Source organism: Balaenoptera borealis (assembly GCF_965194805.1).
Source record: "Balaenoptera borealis genome assembly, chromosome: 15".
Lineage (NCBI taxonomy): Eukaryota > Metazoa > Chordata > Mammalia > Artiodactyla > Balaenopteridae > Balaenoptera > Balaenoptera borealis.
Window position 1 is genome coordinate 42,648,439 of NC_138871.1, and position 19,375 is coordinate 42,667,813.

The 19,375-nt window shown below is 35.4% G+C and overlaps 1 long non-coding RNA gene across 1 annotated transcript in view; it reads right to left on the reverse strand.

Annotated features, from left to right (window-relative positions):
• The window catches only part of LOC309612517, a 32,396-nt gene extending 17,425 nt beyond the window's left edge, over nt 1–14,971 (reverse strand). Inside the window, exons 1-2 of the long non-coding RNA XR_014235239.1 lie at nt 11,434–14,971; nt 1–11,379 (exon numbers count right to left, since the gene is read on the reverse strand). The exon at nt 1–11,379 is cut by the window's left edge and continues 17,425 nt beyond it. This is a non-coding gene — a long non-coding RNA (uncharacterized lncRNA). The remainder of the gene's footprint in view (nt 11,380–11,433) is intronic.
• Nucleotides 14,972–19,375: the final 4,404 nt, after the last annotated feature.

A 19,375-nucleotide genomic window follows, 5' to 3' on the forward strand; every position in this document is an offset into this window, starting at 1 on the left:
ACCCCAGAGTACCTGTCATAATCCTTTCCATGGATATCTAAGACAGTCCCTTTTGTTGAGAACAAAGCATTCTGGCTTATTGCTGATTGCAAGAGCTTTCAGGAAAGCATCAGAATAAAATAATAACTATCTGTGAACAGCAAAAGACTTAAAATGGCCATCATTAAAGATTTATGAAGAGTTCATTATAAAAATACAGTCATCCTCCCTTTATCCACAAGGGATACGTTCCAAGATCCCCAGTGGATGCTTGAAACTGCAGATAGTACTGAACCCTAAATATACCGTGTTTTTTTCCTATACATAACATACCTATGATAAAGTTTAACTTACAAATTAGGCACAGTAAGAGATTATCAACAATAACTAATAATAAAATAGAAAAATTGTAACTATATTGTAAGAAAAGTTATGTGAATGGGGACTCCCTCTCACTCTCTCTCTCAAAATATCTTTTTGTATTGTACTCACCCTTCTTATTGGGATGATGAGATGACATGAAGGGAGGTGAATGGAATAGGCATTGTGATGTAGTGTTAGGCTACTATTTGACCTTATGACAGAAAGTCAGAAGAAGGGTCATCTGTTTCAGGTGATCTTGGATCAAAGAACCATGACGATGTTGATGGTTAGATGTCAGGAGCAGACGATGTCAGCAGTTGGGGATCCTGAGCAGGAGAGAGCAGGATGGCACAAGATTGCATCATGCTCCTCAGAAGCGTAATTTAAAACTTACGAATTATTTATTTCTGGAATTTTCCATTTAATATTTTCAGACTATGTTTGACTGAAACCCATGGAAAGTGAAATGGCAGATGAGGGGGGACGACTGTAATGCAACTGATAAGAAAATGTTGTTGTTTCTGTGACATACAACATTAAGGACAATAATTGGAATTATGACTGATAACCTATCAGGAGATATCATGAACACTGACAAATTTCTATGAATTTTACATAATTTTGAAATACTTATATTAACAATATGTACCCATGCAAATATAACCCAGGGAAAGTTAAGTATCTCCTCTTATTTTTTTTTAATGTAGATTTTCAGTGGATTTATTTTTTAAATATTTGTTTATTTAATTCCTTATTATTATTTATTTTATTATTATTATTTTTGGCTGCATGGGGTCTTAGTTGCGGCACACGGGATCTTTGTTGAGGCATGCGGGATCTTTTTCGTTACGCCACGCCGTCTGCTCAGGTTTCTCTGTAGTTGCGGTGCACCGGCTTCTCTCTAGTTGTGGCGTGTGGGTTTTCTCTCTCTAGCTGGGGCGCGGGCTCCAGGGCGCGTGGGCTCTGTAGTTTGCGGCACTCAGGCTCTCTCGTTGAGGCGCATGAGCTCAATAGTTGTGATGCACGGGCTTAGTTGCCCCGCGGCATGTGGGAATTTAGTTCCCCGACCAGGGATCGAACTCGCGTCCCCTGCATTGGAAGGAGGATTCTTTACCACTGGACCACCAGAGAAATCCCCTGCTTTTATTTGACAATGTTGTTATGCAATTAAACATATGAAATAACCTAATTATTTTCAAAATATCTCTCTTTTCACAAGGTGAAAGAACAAATCTTTTGAGATTTTCTAGGAACCCTCTGGGAAATCTCAAAGTCAGTTCGAGATCAAGATTTTATTTAGGATTTGACTTGAGGAAGATAAAATATCAAAAGTTGTGAAAAATGACAAAAAGTTTGAGCAACTGATTAAATAGGATCACATATCACTATGAAACAATAAAAGACTTTTAAAGTAAATATAGGAGGTAAAATGATTATAAAAAGGAAAAAAAAAAACTTAGCTTATCTAAATGTTGGTGAGAAGATTCAGTTCTCCTAAATAACTGAGCACAAAATAAAGACAACACACCACAGCATAAAGACAGAATCTTTGTTTCCTACGTGGATTATTCAAAAAATAAAGAAAAACCTTTTACAGTCTTATGCTAAGAGCTCATCAGTTATCTAAGAAACTCTGTCCTTTTGAGAGAGAAAAACAAACTCTAGCTTTACATCAGTACACTATTACTATTAAAGCTCATTTTACAACCTTACAATAAATTCATTCAATCTTAGCCAACTTGATCACATGAGATAAGATTCTCTCTCTCTCCCTTTTTTTTTCCCCTTTCTTTTTCACAGACCCTTTACAACTTTCCAGATCCATTCAGGTTTTTGTCCTTCATTGCTCTCTTTCTCATTCTAGAACAACCTTTAAACAACCTCTAAATAACTACCTCAGGACAATATTACTCTCTTTTAGTCTCTTTTTTCCTTTAAAAAAAAAAACCCACACCCTACATTCCTTGAATACGTTTCATATAGAATTTTTATCCTTCACTCTTACTATTTCTAGTAGTTACATCCCCAAAATTAGTTTTCCAAACTGCAAATGCAATCTTAATACTACCTAATATTCAACAATTACAGCATATCACCTACTGGGTAAGTTTCAAATTCCTATCCGTGGAAAGTCCTTCTTGATTAAGATTTTGCCTATTACCATATCCTCCTCAAACCCTCTCCTTTTTTTAGGCTATAGTACATAAGAGCTATTCCACGAATGGACTGTGCTTTGTCACACTTCCAAGTATTAGCACATAGTAGTCCTGTCCCCTGAAATTCACTCTCCACCTCTGACCACATGTGAATTTCCATGCTCCCTTCAAGAGTCAATTCAATTGTTTCCTCCTCTATGAAAATTTTCCAGATTTCCTATTCATACTTAGATACTTCTTTCTCATGGCTCCCATTGTAGATGATGCCCACTTTCCTTCCAGTAACTGTCACATGATATCATTTCATCAATTTTCGTATTTTGCCTCTTTGTGACATAAATTTCTTGAGGGCAGGAATATGACCTTTTCTTCTATGTATCCCCATCACCTATCACAGTGCCTAAGCAGTTGTTGATTGAATGAGTGAATCAATGAATGAATGAAGTTTTGGGAGCACTCTTTCAACTCAAGCCTTTGTGGAAAGAAGTTCCAGTAACAGATGTCATGCTAAGGGAGAATGTGCAGGAAGTGGAGGACTTTTGCTTGCATGCAAATCCAGGAGGCTTATATATGATAGTGCTTGAAAGCATAGCACTTTTGTATAAGCCTGTTTATTTTTATCTTGAGCCTTACAATAATTGGTGGCATGAGCAGAACAGATATTATTTCCATTTCATATTGGATGGATGGGGAAATAGCCACTGAAAGGTTGAGGGTCATAGAGCTGGCTAGTAACAGAGATGGAGCTAGAATGTGGTGCCTAGAAATAACTCATATTCCACATTTTTCAGGTTTTCATTACACTCTTCTTTTTAAGCCTTGTATATTTTCCTTAACACGTACAAACTGACTAAGTTGTAAGACAATAAGACACAGAGCTAGAAAGACCCTTAGAAATCACATAATCTGTCCGCTTATAATGAGAGTGATTCTTCCTCCCATAAGACAAAAAACATCTACATCATCTCATTTACTCTGAGAAAGTGGTGTCCTTGTCACCAGTGTCACTTCTGCACAGTTGCAAATAGGTACTCTTTTGTCTCGCAGAAGCCTTAGGAGCAGGTACAATGCACTTCTCAAGGCTATAAATTCCTTACACTGTGGCATCCTCCTCCCTTGGATTGGGATGTTAAGAAGGGAATCTTTCTCCCTCTCTCAACCACCCCTCCCCATTGCCCAGGCATAATAGGGGAGAAGAAGTCCTGCTTGGGAGATTGCTGTAGCCCTGCCCTTCCATACTCTGAGTGATTCTTTTTTTTTTTTTTTTACAATTTATTTTATTTTATTTTATTTTTTAACATCTTTTTTGGAGTATAATTGCTTTACAATGGTGTGTTAGTTTCTGCTGTATAACAAAGTGAATCAGCTATATGTATACATACATCCCCATATCCCCTCCCTCTTGTGTCTCCCTCCCACCCTCCCTATCCCACCCCTCCAGGTGCTCACAAAGCACTGAGCTGATCTCCCTGTGCTATGTGGCTGCTTCCCACTAGCTATCTATTTTACATTTGGTAGTGTATATATGTCCATGCCACTCTCTCACTTCGTCCCAGCTTACCCTTCCCCCTCCCCATGTCCTCAAGTCCATTCTCTATGTCTGCATCTTTATTCCTGTCCTGCCCCTAGGTTCTTCAGAACCTTTTTTTTTTTTAGATTCCACATATATGTGTTAGCATAAGGTATTTGTTTTTTTCTTTCTGACTTACTTCACTCTGTATGACAGTTTCTATGTCCATCCACCTCACTACAAATAACTCAGTTTCGTTCCTTTTTATGGTTGAGTAATATTCCATTGTATATATGTGCCACATCTTCTTTATCCATTCATCTGTCGATGGACACTTAGGTTGCTTCCACATCCTGGTTATTGTAAATAGAGCTACAGTGAACATTGGGGTACATGACTCTTTTTGAATTATGGTTTTCTCAGGGTATATGCCCAGTAGTGGGATTGCTGGGTCATATGGTAGTTCTATTTTTAGTTTTTTGAGGAACCTCCATACTGTTCTCCATAGTGGCTGTATCAATTTACATTCCCACCAACAGTGCAAGAGGGTTCCCTCTTCTCCACACCCTCTCCAGCATTTATTGTTTCTAGATTTTTTGATGATGGCCATTCTGACTGGTGTGAGGTGATACCTCATTGTAGTTTTGATTTGCATTTCTCTAATAATTAGTGATGTTGAGCACCCTTTCATGTGTTTGTTGGCAGTCTGTATGTCTTCTTTGGAGAAATGTCTATTTAGGTCTTCTGCCCATTTTTGGATTGGGTTCTTTGTGTTTTTGGTATTGAGCTGCATGAGCTGCTTGTATATTTTGGAGATTAATCCTTTGTCAGTTGCTTCGTTTGCAAATATTTTCTCCATTCTGAGGGTTGTCTTTTTGTCTTGTTTATGGTTTCCTTTGCTGTGCAAAAGCTTTGAAGTTTCATTAAGTCCCATTTGTTTATTTTTGGTTTTATTTCCATTTCTCTAGGAAGTGGGTCAAAAAGGATCTTGCTGTGATGTTGTGGAGTGTTCTGCCTATGTTTTCCTCTAAGAGTTTTATAGTGTCTGGCCTTACATTTAGGTCTTTAATCCATTTTGAGTTTATTTTTTTGTATGGTGTTAGGGAGTGTTCTAATTTCATTCTTTTACATGTAGCTGTCCAGTTTTCCCAGCACCACTTACTGAAGAGGCTGTCTTTTCTCCATTGTATATTCTTGCTTCCTTTATCAAAGATAAGGTGGCCATATGTGCGTGGGTTTATCTCTGAGCTTTCTATCCTGTTCCATTGATCTATATTTCTGTTTTTGTGCCAGTACCATACTGTCTTGATTACTGTAGCTTTGTAGTATAGTCTGAAGTCAGGGAGCCTGATTCCTCCAGCTCCGTTTTTCTTTCACTCTGAGTGATTCTTAAGGGCAGCCCTCTGGCTTGAGGAATGCAAATCAAATGACAGGTCAACCTGTCATAAGTGAGCCGGGAGGCAAGTGTGAACTGACATGCCAACAACACTGTGATATTCATCTCCAGTTATTACCTGGATCAAAGGAGGGACAGTGGGAATCATCTTCTCACTTTTAGTCATATCACCTCTTCCACTCAGATGCAGTCAAGCACCTCTCCCAGAATAAAAGATGTTGTCATAGTGGCTATTTTTTTTTATTGTTATTGTTTTGTTTTAGATTTTGCTCTTGTTTCACGTTTCCTTACCCACTGTCACTACAGCTCTAGCCCAGTCATATGGGGTATGATGGTCAGAGTAAAAACTTTCAACCCAGCATAAATCTATGGAAGTGATCATGAGTGGATATAAGTAATGTCAGAAAGAAAAGACATAAAATTCAAGCCCTGAAGGGTAAATGTATCTTACTAGAAAAGACAACTCAAAATAAAAAGGCAACATCATGCTCAAAACTCAGTTGCAAAGTGCATTACCCCTCATGACTAGGTTATGATGATTTGTAAAGAATTGTTCGTTGTTAAACAATCAGCAAAAACATGAATTTGCTTTGTGTTTCATTTCTGCTTTTCAAGTTTCTGTAGTTGTTTTGTACACTTAACATACAATGTCTGTTCATATCAAAGACACAGATATTCCCTAGTTTTTATGGGCACCTGGTTTTTCTCAATACAGGGGCAAGGAGAATTTACAGCAGAATTTGAAAATGAAACAAGCGTGCTATAATACTTTGAAAGTTTGGTATACATGCTTATTGTTTTTTCTGGAGATGGGAAAAAAGTTTAAAATGAGTTCTTTTGTGCTAAATTCTACTTTTCTATCATGGAAACTTCACAGTAAAAATAATTTTAAAATTTGTTGCATGAAATGTAAATGCATCCTTTTTATTTGAAAATCTAGGTGTGCTTCTGATTTTCATGACAAAACAAAAGCTTTTCTGTGCTTTTTATATAAGTAAGTAAATTATTATTCTAGATAATCTAAAACAGAAACATCTCAACTGATAAGAGTTTTGAAAGAAAGAATAGAGCTGGAAACTACTGTTCCTTTGGACATAGACCTATGTCCCACTCCTCCAAAAAAGAAGCCAAATGGTAGACAATATTATCATCTGAAAGCAGTCTAATTATTTGTTATAAATTACAATCATATTGAATCTTAATTCAAGTCTCTTTATATCATTTTTTAATGTTAGGTTTAATGCAAGGAGCAGCAGCTCTTGCTACGTCACTTATCAAAGATAATAAAAGCAATAAAAGCTGGATTTGTCTTTTAGGCTTGAAAAAAACCCAAATTTACACAGAGAAAGTGATATACAGCAATGACACAAGCTATACTCCTGTTATCAGAAAATAACACAATTGAATTGCACTGGGCCAGCTCAAGTTGTCATATCATGTTGCTATTGTTTCTTATAAAATAAATAGGTTTGTTTATCATGGGCCAATGTGACATGGCAGTGCAAAAATCATATTCCATGCTCTGGCAGCAGGGAAGAGAGCAGGTGTCACCACTCAGCTAAACCTGCAAAATCCTTTGGAATTCCTATTTATTAAAGCCCACATTCTTTGCAACTTGCTCACTGGCCACTCTACATCTCCTGCAGCCAAATTCACAAATATCTTCACTGATAAGCCAATAAAAGTGCCCATCCAGAAAAACAAAGGTCTGTCTTAAGAAATGTTAGAATACAAATTGATTTCACCAGGGGCAATCCAACTGTACTGTGTCATGAACACTTACTTATAACCAATTAAACTGCTCTTTCACCACAGCTAAAATACACCTTTTAAATTGCTCTGTTCCTTTATATAAAAAAGTACAGTGCAGAAATATTGCAATGCACCATTCATAATAATTTCATTTGCCTGTCTCTTTACCTCCTCTTGATTGTTCTCATTCTATCCCCAGCATCTTGTGGCTTTTCTTTTGTAAGCTGCATTATAGAGCCTTACAGCGAGGGCACAATAATGAAGAAAAACAAAACTAATAGGAAAAAATTATAATTAAGCAGTCCATGGTACATTTCTGCATGAAGCAATGGAGACAATTTACAACATTGGTCCTACCTGTAAGAAAAGCTGTTGTTGTGCTAAGGCACATTTTTATGCTGATAAACTATTGAACCTAGAGTGCATTCATAATGGCTTTCCCATATTATAACTTTATTCTGTGTCCTAAGGTGAGAATCAAAGTAAAAAATAAAAATCAAAGTAAATTGATAATACTTTTTTTCCCACTGAAAAGTGGAAAATTCATATCCTCCTTTTTGACACTAAAAAATTATCATTTTTCTTCTTTATTGTGTGTTATATATATATTATGTATACATGTATATATGTGTATATACTCACATATATACATGTATACATGTACACATATAATTTATATAACATATTTTATACATATGATATATATACACATACACTATATATGTATGTATATACATATGTATATACACACATACATACACATATAGACACATGGTACCTTGTGGGAGTCTATAAAACAAGATACTATAAGTATAGGGTTCATATTCATGGAATAATGGAATGCGTTCGTACATGAATCTCAAGGAATCCTTTGAAAGGTTAATTTGCAAAATATGCCCACTGATCACTTTTTAGTTTCCCCATTTTAGAGATTTGTGACCTGTGGTAGTGCAACGAAAAGTGGTTTGCACATATTAGCAAAATAGATAGAGGAGCTCAGCTATCACAATGCCCATTTCCTCTTCTTGAAAACAGCATCCCAGTTCTTCACCATCCTCCATTGAACTTAGAGTTCCTGGGACTTAGAAGTCATTGAGTGGGCCAATGGATCAAGCTAGGTCAATCAAATCAGACTCTTCTTGGAATTAGAATCTTGAGTAGAGTGTCACCAGAGTAGACAGTAGCTGGATCTGACTCCTCTTGATCACAAAGCCCTGGAAAGACTGTTCACTAATTCTGTATACCAGATCCCAGTGTCTACCCTGAGATTTGACTTTCCAAAGCTTGATAGTCATGCTTTTCCTCCAGTTCCAATGGCTGTCCTAATCACTTCCAATAAATTCCCTTTTTGTTTGGATTAGCTAGGATAGTTTTGACCAATGCATCCAAAGAAACTTAGCTGAAATAGCAATATTTTCTATCCTGCGTACAAGCCACTGGGCTGTTCCATATCCAGTGTGAAGAAAGGCTTTCAGAAGTATACTTGTGATATAATAAATAAAGCCTCAGTCAAAAGAACTTTAATTATGATTTTGCCTTATTAATTCTGGACTTTTTTTCAAATCATTTAATATCTCTGAACACCAGTTTTGTCATTTGTAAAATGGGTACATATTTCCTGCTTAGTTATACTGAGCATTAATTGAAATATAAATTATTTGAAAATACCTTGTAAGTTGTTAAGTAGAATGCAACTCTTAGCTGTTGTCATTAAGTCCTTCATTCCAGCTTTGCCACTTATGGGCTGTGGGGTCGTTTTCATTTCTATGCCTTAGCACCCTCATCTATAAAATGAAATACAACAACTTCATAGGGATGTTGTGACTATTAAATAAGTTAATAAGTATAAAGTGACTGGTGCAAAGTGTTATAAAACTGTTACCTATTTTTGGCTGTAATATTCTTACAATGTGAGTTCACAAAAATCTAAATGTGCATGTTTCAGCATAGTATCTATCTTTTTACCCCACTCTTTTTTCCCTCTCTATTAAAGATTTTGCTAATAAGCCACAATAGAGGCATCCAGATTGGAAAGGAGGAAGCAAAACTATTTCTATTTGCAGATGACATGATCTTGTATATAGAAAATCTTCAGGAACTTACTAAAAAATTATTAGAACTAATAAATGAGTTTAGCAAGTTTGTAGGATAAAAGGTAACCAATTGTATTGCTATGTGCTTGCAATAAACTATCTGAAAATGAAATTTAAAAACAATTCCAATTAAGAAAGTATCAAAGAGAATAAAATACTTGCAAATAAATTTAACAAAAATGTGCAAGGCTTATACTCTGAAAATTACAAAGCATTGTTGAAATTAAATAAGATCTAAATAAATGGGAAACTATCCCATATTCATGGATCAGAAGACTTAACTGTGCTAAGATGACAGTATTCCCAATATTGATCTACAGATTCAATACAATCCCTATGAGAAGCCCAGTGGGGTTTTTTTTGGTAGAAATTAGCAAGCCGCTTCTAACTTTTTTAGGGAATGTCATGGGACCCACCATAACCAAAAAAATCTTGAAAAAGAAGAACAAAGTTGGAAAACATACATTTCCAGATTTCAAAACTTACTACAAAGTAAGCAGTGACCAAGAGAGTATGGTACTAGCACAAAGATAAACATATAGATCAATGGGTTAGAATGAAGAGTTTAGAAATAAACCCATGTATCTACAATCAACTGATTTTTGACAAGGGTTCCAAGACCATTTAATGGGGAAAGAATAGCCTTTTCAACAAATGGTGCTGGGACAACTGGATAGCCACATGCAAAAGAATAAAGTGAGATCCTTACTTCACATCATATACAAATATTAATGCAAAATGGATTAAAGGCCTAAATATAAGAGCTAAAACTATAAAATTCTTAGAAGAAAACATAAGGGTAAATCTTCATGACTTCAGATTCAGAACTGGATTCTTAGATGTGACACAAAAGCACAAGCAACATAAGAAAAAATAGATTGAACTGCATCAAAATTAAAAGTTTTGTGCTTCAAAAGACAATATTGAGAAAGTGAAGACAACCCACAGAATGGGAGAAAATATTTACAAATCATATATCTGATAAGCGACTTTTATCTAGAATATATCAAGTCTTACAAGTAATAATATAAAGATAATAACCAAATTTTAAAATGGGCAAAGGATCTGAATAGACATTTCTGCAAAGAATATATACGAGTGGCAAATAATCACATGAAAAAATGCTTGACATCATTTGTCATCAGGGAAATACCGCAATGAGATACAACATCATGCTCTCTAGGATAGCTGGAATCAAAACATCAGATAATAATGAAGATGTGGAGAAATTGGAGTTCTCATACACCACTGGTGGGAATGTAAAATGGCACAGCCACTTTTGGAAGACAGTCCGGAAGTTTCTCAAACAGTTAAAATTCCACTCCTAGTTACATACCTGAGGTAAATGAAAAACGTACACAAATGTTTGTAGCAGCATTATTCATAATAGCCAAAAGGTAGAAACAACCAAAATGCCCATCAACTGATGGAATGGATAAACAAAATGTGGTATAGCCAGACAATGCAATATTATTCGGCCACAAAAAGAATGAAGTATTGATACATTCCACAACATGAATGAACCTTGAAAACTTTATGCTAAGTGAAAAAGGCCAATCATAAAATATGACATATTACATGAAATTTCCAGAATAGTCAAATATATACAGAAAGTAGATTAATGGTTGCTTAAGGCTAAGGAGGATAGAAGGATAGGGAGTCATAGCTAAAGTGAATGGGGTCTGAGGCGATGAGAATGCTCTAAAACTAACTATGGTGATAGTTGTACATATCAGTAAATATACTAAAAACAGTTGAATTATGCATTTTAAGTGGGTGAATTACATGGTATTTGCATTAAATTTCAATAAGGCTGCTGTGTTTTTTTCTTAAAGCCACTATGGAGAAAGGAAATTGCATATCTCCAGTGGAGATATTTAATAAAAATAAATAAAATATTTTAGGTGCAAAGTTACATAATGTGTTAGGATCTACACAGTTTTGTTTATATATCTATACAGCATATTATGCCCAACACAGGTATACACATTCTGTAGCTTACATATGGGACTCAACAACAAAGCCCCACATCTCTATTCTCTGTACTGAATATAGGATGCAATATTGGACAGACACAGAACTATACTTTACTAATCTTGTGTGTGTGTATCTCATAGTATACTAAAGTACCTTGGCAGGAGGTAGCAAAACGTGCCCTTTGCTTTGGGTCATTGACTCTTTTACGTTTTATCCATACCTCAAAAATAAAACAAAAACAGGAAGAATTATCTCCTGCCTTCTCTGTTAAGCTTTTCTACTTCTCCCTTATTACCACCTCCATCAGGATTGAATACTACCATATTTTCTCAGAGAAGTTTGCATATAACTGTGTCACAGCACTGATTTCATCCTGAGTCACTTCTTTGTTTTCAGATGCTTGTCATGTCTACTAGGCTGCAGCACCTGGAGATCAGAGACTGTGTGTGATTTATTTTCCTCCCACAGTGATAGACTTTCACTAAATTTCTGCAGAATAAATGAAAATTTTACATTTGTGCATTCTAGAAGACAAATTTTTCTATCAAATATAATACAAAATCATAGAAATCAGAGTTGGGAGACCTTAGAAAATATTTGGTTTAGTGTCTCAATTAATGTTAAAAAATCTTTCCATAGCATTCTTGAAAAATGCTTTAATTCAAGCCACTATTTGAACATTTCTGATGCCATAGACTCCATACCTTACAAAGGGACTCATTACATTTTCAACTAGCTTTTATTGTCGAAAGGTTCATCATTAATGTTAAACCTAATCTTGTAACTTCCACCCTTTGGTTGGTCTAAGATCTGTCACGTAAGGCTATACAACATTATCCAATTCATCTTCCATGACAGCATATTAATTATTAAAGACACTATCGTACTCTCCCTTGTCTTCTCTTTGTCAAGCTTCCCAGTTTATTCAAATGTTTCTCATAGATGTGGTTTCTGGACCTTTCACCATACGGAGTCAGCTCCTTGGGACACCACCAGATTTTTAATAACCCTTTTAAGTTGTACTTCCCAGAAAAGGAGCCTAAAACATGTGACCAGTGTCAAATACACTGATGCCTTTTTCCTTTCTTAATCTATACCTCGGGCTCCTGTTAATCATTCTAAAATTGCTTGAGTTATTTTGAAAGTCACATCACATGGTCTCCTACTAAGCTTGCCATAAACCCAACTCTTCTTATGTATTTTTTCTATATGAATCCCGTTAAGTCAGATCTCCTTAGTTCTTCCACTTGCAATTCATCTTTTTAACCTTCGTACAAGTTTCCATACTGATTTGTGAATAAACAAAGTGCTCTGCCCAAACCAGGTGCTTAACAAATGTCTGTACCTCTCTTTCACATCTCTTATCACAGAAGGAATGTTATGTTTACTAAGCAATTATTTGAGAGCAGGACCCATGTATATTTTTGGTCATCACTGTATTCTCATCAATTAGCAAAGTGACTGACAGACAGTAGTCACTCATGAACACTATTTCTTTCCATAATTCTTTGACTGCATTGTCATGTTGCTGAAAACATGTCAATTCAGAGAAATAGTTTGGTTGCATCATCAGTCAATTCAGTCAAAAGAGTTAACTGAGTGACCTCATGGTGAAAATGTTTGAAATGATCTTCCCAATAAAGGGTCAGTACCATTAAAAACCCAAAGTCAGTTCCAGATTTCCAAAATATGCCCCATCTTACCTAAGAATCTAACCTCTGTGTCAAACAACTAACAATCCCATAGCCTGGAAAGCTTTAATTTGCTGAGTAAAGTGGGTGTCCACATGCTTAGTCTCTGCAACGCTGCCTTGTAATTAGTAGGTTCACAATGCTGATGGCCATGGCTACCGCATGTAAGATTCAAGGAAAGTTTATTTTCCTAGTTTTACTAATTCATAACAATTTTGATTTGAGCATGCACAATTTGTAAGGTATATAATCCATTCTTGTTTTCTTGATAAAGTAAAGAAAAATTCAAAGACATCTCAAGAAAAAGAACTGTTTAAGACTGTAAGTAAATGTAACATAAATAAATCGTAGGTACTATTGGAAGAGACAAGCAACCTAACATTTCTAATTAAAATTGGGCTGTCACATTTTTCAGTATATGGAGGCTAAAGATTATCTTTTCTATCATACACTAACTTGAACACATTATTTTATAAGTTACACTTGACATTCCAAAAGATTTTAGAATTTGGGAAGCTTTTTATCATTTTTTTGATGTCCTCATATTTATGGAAGAATAGGCAGACAAACCTCCTGTTCTTTAATAACATAGCATCAGGTACTCCTTGGAAACAGGACACAATAGAGAGAGGGACTGTTTATGAGTCAGAGAAACATGTGCTCCTGTCAACTTGAATAAGAGCCATCAGATATTTCTGGTGATGAAAACCTTTCAGTGAGGTGAAACAGGCCACATTCCATTCCTTTTATTTTCAGAGATGAGATGGATTTGAAAACCATAACCTGGCTTCTTGATGCAAGGACTCGCCACATGAGATAATCTCCAGCACATTACTATTGGCAAGCAGATCTTTCACCCTTTTGTCTCCATGCATTACAGAAAATGTTAAATCAGTTTGGTGTCCATATAAACTTTTGATCCTAGGAATAGCCTAGGGTACCATCATTATCTTCCCGAGGACCATGTATAGGCCTTCAGTAGGTAGTACTAATTTAATTTCTTTGCTAGAGGAAAAAGTAGCTGATTTTCTAGATCAATATTTGATTGAATATGTTTGAAATGTTGGCAGATAAAGGCCCCTTTTCTGGTCCAAAGACTTTTTGAACCACAGAGGTATAGCGTTCTAGCTCCCCTGGGATTTGAGTGGAAGGAGGTCTCAAAGATCTGTAAGAAGCCTTCCTGTTTTTCCTTGTGTTCTTCCAGCAAGACTCTCTAAAGGTTGAGATGAGAAAAAGATAAGATCAAGAACTGGAATGTCTTTATATCCATTTTTTTAATCTTTCCTGGGGCTTCTCTTAACTAAAAATAATCGTTTATAACACTAGTTTACAAAAACCTCCTGTAATAGGACGGTTGAAAGAAAACCTATCTGATCAGCTTTAAGGAGGTAACCCAGTGACTTTGGCTAATAATGTGAGACCTCAGATTCTCCCACTCATACCACTAATTAAACAGGAATGCCCACGTACCATCAAAAATAAAATGAATAGAAATTTAAAGGCTGAGATGTTAGACATAGATTAGAACTTGAGTTGTTTAGTTTAGATAGATAAATAAAAGACCTTTTCATGAACTGTGCTGGTTTGTAAAGACATTTACAAAGGAAAAATAAAGATTGGGAAAATTTTCCATCCATATAATATCTGACCATACAAACAAAAAAATCTAGTTCAGAAGTATATGTGTCACTGTAATCGTTATTTTTTCTTTCTAAAGTGTTATCTAAATTAGCAGCTCTACCCCAAATAAAATAGCTCACACATGACTGAAGAGTATTATTCAGAGTAAACAATTCTAGCAACACTGTTTTCTAAGTCTACGTATGAAATTCCAAGATTCTTGAGAAGAATGTTTTCCTTTAATTTTTTCCTTTGCCACAGAAATGCACCTGCATTCCCTAAAAGCACAAAAAGGAAAGGATACTCACAAACTCCTTCAACTCTCTTTCCTAATGTCGAACTTTTGTTTGACTGAAGGAGAAGTTTGCTTTCCCCTAGCTACTGATTTGAATATACAAGTTCATTTTAAAAAGAAGACTAGCCACTACATGAAAAGCCAACTGCAACTCCTTGGAAATGCAGACTCCAAAGGACTTATTCTCCACTGGTTAAGTCAAATCAATTCTCTTATTTTGAGATGGGAGGATTACAATCAGTTTAGGTTTGTTGTTGTTGTTTGTTTGTTTTTTCATAACGATTCCCCACAGATTCCTTTTATATTGGTAAAACCACCTGGTCAAAGTAATAATATTTGTCATATAAATCAAACAACTATTCTGGCCATTATATCATATTTCTTACTTGGAATGGGAAATAATTAGCCTCTGAAAAGGGACTTCATTTTCTATATATTTTATTTTATAACACTTTGCTCACTGCTAGGTATAGAATAGTATACATAATAAATACTTAAGTTGATCAGTTATGTAGATGAACTTAATTTTCAAGTTCTGCTTTTAAAGAATAGTCATAATTTGAATTAAGTAAACCAAGTTTCTATCTACAATTACATTATGACATATACAATACTAATGTCATTAGAGATTGTAATAGAGTATTTTTCACAGTGCTTATATGTCAATTGAACATAACACATAAACAACTGCTACAGGCAGAAGGATCTTCAATGCAAACTCAAATTGCCTCTGAATCTTTGATTTAGAATCTTTGCTTCAGGGTCTTCTTGCAACCCAAGCATCCCCTGTCAACCAGGCAGCTCTGATTGTTAGTTTTTGAGAGAGTTTCCTTTTTTTTTCTTTTTCATGGCCTAAAAAGAACAAAAGACAAAAGCAGTGAGGGTTATTGGATATGAAAATTTAGATTCACACCAGCAAGAAATATCAAGTATTTCATATGCCTTTCCTCAATATTATTGTTAATAAAAATGTGGCTCTACATTTCCCCCAAACCTCGTGTTTTGTAAGGTTCAATCTACATATCTCTTGTAATAGAAGTCCTTCCATACACTAAGATTTAAGGTTTAAAATCTCCTGATATTTTCCCTAAATAAAATCATGGGCACTAGACTAATGTATTTCATTGGTACATGTCAAATCTAATTTGAAAATTCTGTCTAATTTTATAATGCACAAATATTAGTTACCTACCCACATTCCCCATCCTTTTGGAAATCAGAAGTTGGAGGGGAGGGTAGAAGGGATATGTATTTACTCCTTCCCTATATAATTCATATTTTTAGGGAAAGGTGAGCCCACTCCCAGTCTCTCAGCTCTCGGAGAATCTTATCGACTTGCTTAAAAACTTTTCTCCCATGAATTGGAAAGGAAGCACGGAACTCCACTAAAGCTGGGCACCATCATCTCACCTCAAGGAGAGGTAGGCTTGGGATGATGCCCTTACCCTAATTCACAGAAAATTAGAGAGGTAAACACTGAGTCCTTGACAGCCTCTGGATCAAGTAGCCCTGAAGTCTGCCCTACCTCTTGATTTTCCTTGCCTGAGCAATCAATCTCCTCTATCATTTAGGCTCTTGAGTTGGGTTTTCTGTTATTTGTAGCATCACAGATACTAACTGATTGTCTAACTTTCCATTTTTTAGTATATTTCTTTTCCTATTTTGTTATAGCCACAAGGAACATAGATCATTTGTGGCAAATGATCTGGTTTCCTAGTGACAACATAGCCATGCTCCAAATTCTACTCTTCAGATATTTAAATTTCTCATTCATTTTCTTAATGGAATTTTTATTATTTCTAACATCACATTCAATCTAGAAATCAAATTCTAAAAATATCTGTTTTAGGCCTGACTACTGTACCTCCCAGCTGACTCTGAACCTGGGGATGTAAAGGTTTCATGAAAGATACAGCCCTGAAACCCACTAATGGGAGCAGAGGGTTTCATCCATACCATGCACATGCTGGTTGAAACCCAACAGATCTTTTTTACTTAAGCAAAAATTGTAAGCAAAATACATTGTTTGAACATTATCCTGAAACAGTACCTTTAATATAATTCCATTAAAGTGAATTTTTAAATCTACATATATGACATTAAACAAAGTGGCCTAGTGACAAATATCCATGATTAAATACTTCCATTTAACTTTATTATACAAATAATGTTTGTATTGATATGAATCAGGAAACATTTTTTCAAAGAATCTGGGTGGCTATTCCTATTTTTTTTACTTTCATTTATTTTTTTAAAATTTTTATTGGAGTATAGTTCCTTTACAATATTGTGTTGGTTTATACTGTACAGCAAAGTGAATCAGGTATACATATACATATATCCCCTCTTTTTTGGATTTCCTTCTCATTTAGGTCACCATAGAGCATTGAGTAGAGTTCCCCAGGCTATATAATAGGTTCTCATTAGTTATCTATTTTATACATAGTATCATATATTTTTAAGTTTCTCAGTTTACTAATCATTTTGTTTATTTTTGCTGATAAATTTGCAAAAGATTTTAAGACAGCTGAATTTTACAAATGAAATTAATGTATGTCTGGAGGCACTGTGATGCCCTTAGTATACATACCATTTGTTTTGATTATGTGATTAACATGTTCTTCTTACTCATACTATAAGAAGTAGGATATGGTTAATTACATGACTCTTAATTACAAGAAAATAATGTAACTAAAATATGCCATCTATTTTTCTTTCATCTGCTACTGTTACTTATATAACACTCTCTTTGGTGATGAGGATTGGATGCTCTTAAAAGAGAACAAAGATGAACCACAGTGGGTAGTATGAATTCTAACATTTATGGCAAAGAAATGCGTATAATACATACTGGAAATTTTGAGCAAACTCTGTGATATATACATATAAAGTATTCTGTATTTATACATGTAAAATATTCTGAAGAATTTCAGACAGTTTGAAATTAGTCATTCTTTTTCTTGATATTCATATTCTGGGATGATTACATTAGTCTTAAACTAGCTAGATGAATAATCCTGAGGGGAAAAAAGAGCTGTGATTCAACTTCTGGGTGTATGTCAAAGCCTATGACTAAGGGGTGTTGATTCCCCACTTACTGAAGCAAGAAATTACCAGGAGTAGAGGGAATAAAGATATGATTCAATGAAAGCAGAAGAGAAAAACATGGGACCCATGGAGTCAGAGTTGGCTCTGAGATTGTGGCAGTTGGATAAGCCCTGTGCACTAGGTCTCCTTCATTACTTCAAAAAAACACTGTAACCAGAGTCCCATCATGTAGACAAAGCATGGTTGCCAGGAATGCAGGAGGCCGCCATTTTTCTGGAGTTAGACAAAAGATATTGGGCATCTGAGAGATGTTCACTCTCATCTTGGGGATGAGGCTTCTGGATATAATCAAGGCAGAGTGGCACAATTGGCATCACTGGATGGGGATTCATGGTGGGCTTTCAACCAATAGTACCATGGAAACTGAAGGTGGGCGATACAAGGAAAAGCAGGGATGGTAACTATTGCCTCAGGAAATCTACAGGAAATGTGTAACACTTTACATTTTACACCAGGAAATTAACACTGCTACTCACAGCATAATCCTTAATGATTTCTCCAAAAGCTACAAATTGGGGTCTATGTTAGATGATGTCTTGATATAATTATATGAATAGACTCTATGATGTAGGCTCATGGAAGCAGGGGATATGAATTATGTAGTTCTTAGTAGTTATCTATACCCACGTAGTATGCACTGAACATGGTATGTTGAATAGGGCACAAGTTAGAAGTCCTGCTTTCCAGTCTTAGCTGTTGTCAATAATTGCATTGCAGTGGGAAAACCAGAACCAGTGTAAGCCTTCACTTCCTCTTTTACGAAATGAAAGTAAGGAAATCAGCCAGGATGATCTTTAACATCTCTCAAAAACATTTCATGGTTTACACATTTCTGGTTCCTGAGACAATAGGCATCATCTCTATTTTTTTCTTGTCCCACCTAACTTCAGTAGCCATTTACTATTCATTATTATATATAAGCTGATTTTCCTAAATCACTAGTCTTTTTTAAAAAAATTTTATTGAAGTATAGTTGATTTACAATGTTGTGTTATTTTCTGCTGTACAGCAAAGTGACTCGGTTACACATATATATATTCTTTTTCATATTCTTTTCCATTATGGTTTATCACAGGATATTGAATATAGTTCCCTGTGCTATAGAGTAGGACCTTGTTGTTTATTCATTCTCCATATAATAGTTTGCATCTGCTAATCCCAAACTCCCAAATTTGTCTTTTAAAGATTAGCAGCTCTTCTACTAGTTCCACAACTTCCTTAAGGAAGTTCATCATATCAAACTATGAATCTAAAAGAGTAGAAACTAAGCACCCAGCAGTGATGTTGGATATGCAGTAGTCTCCAAAAGGATAAAAGTAAGCCTGGCAAAGATCTCTGTTTTGTGACCTGCCTCTGATACATTTGTGAAGGAGTGTTAATGAAAAATGAGAGTGATGTTCCCATCACACATTTTTGGATTATTGTGCGGCCACAT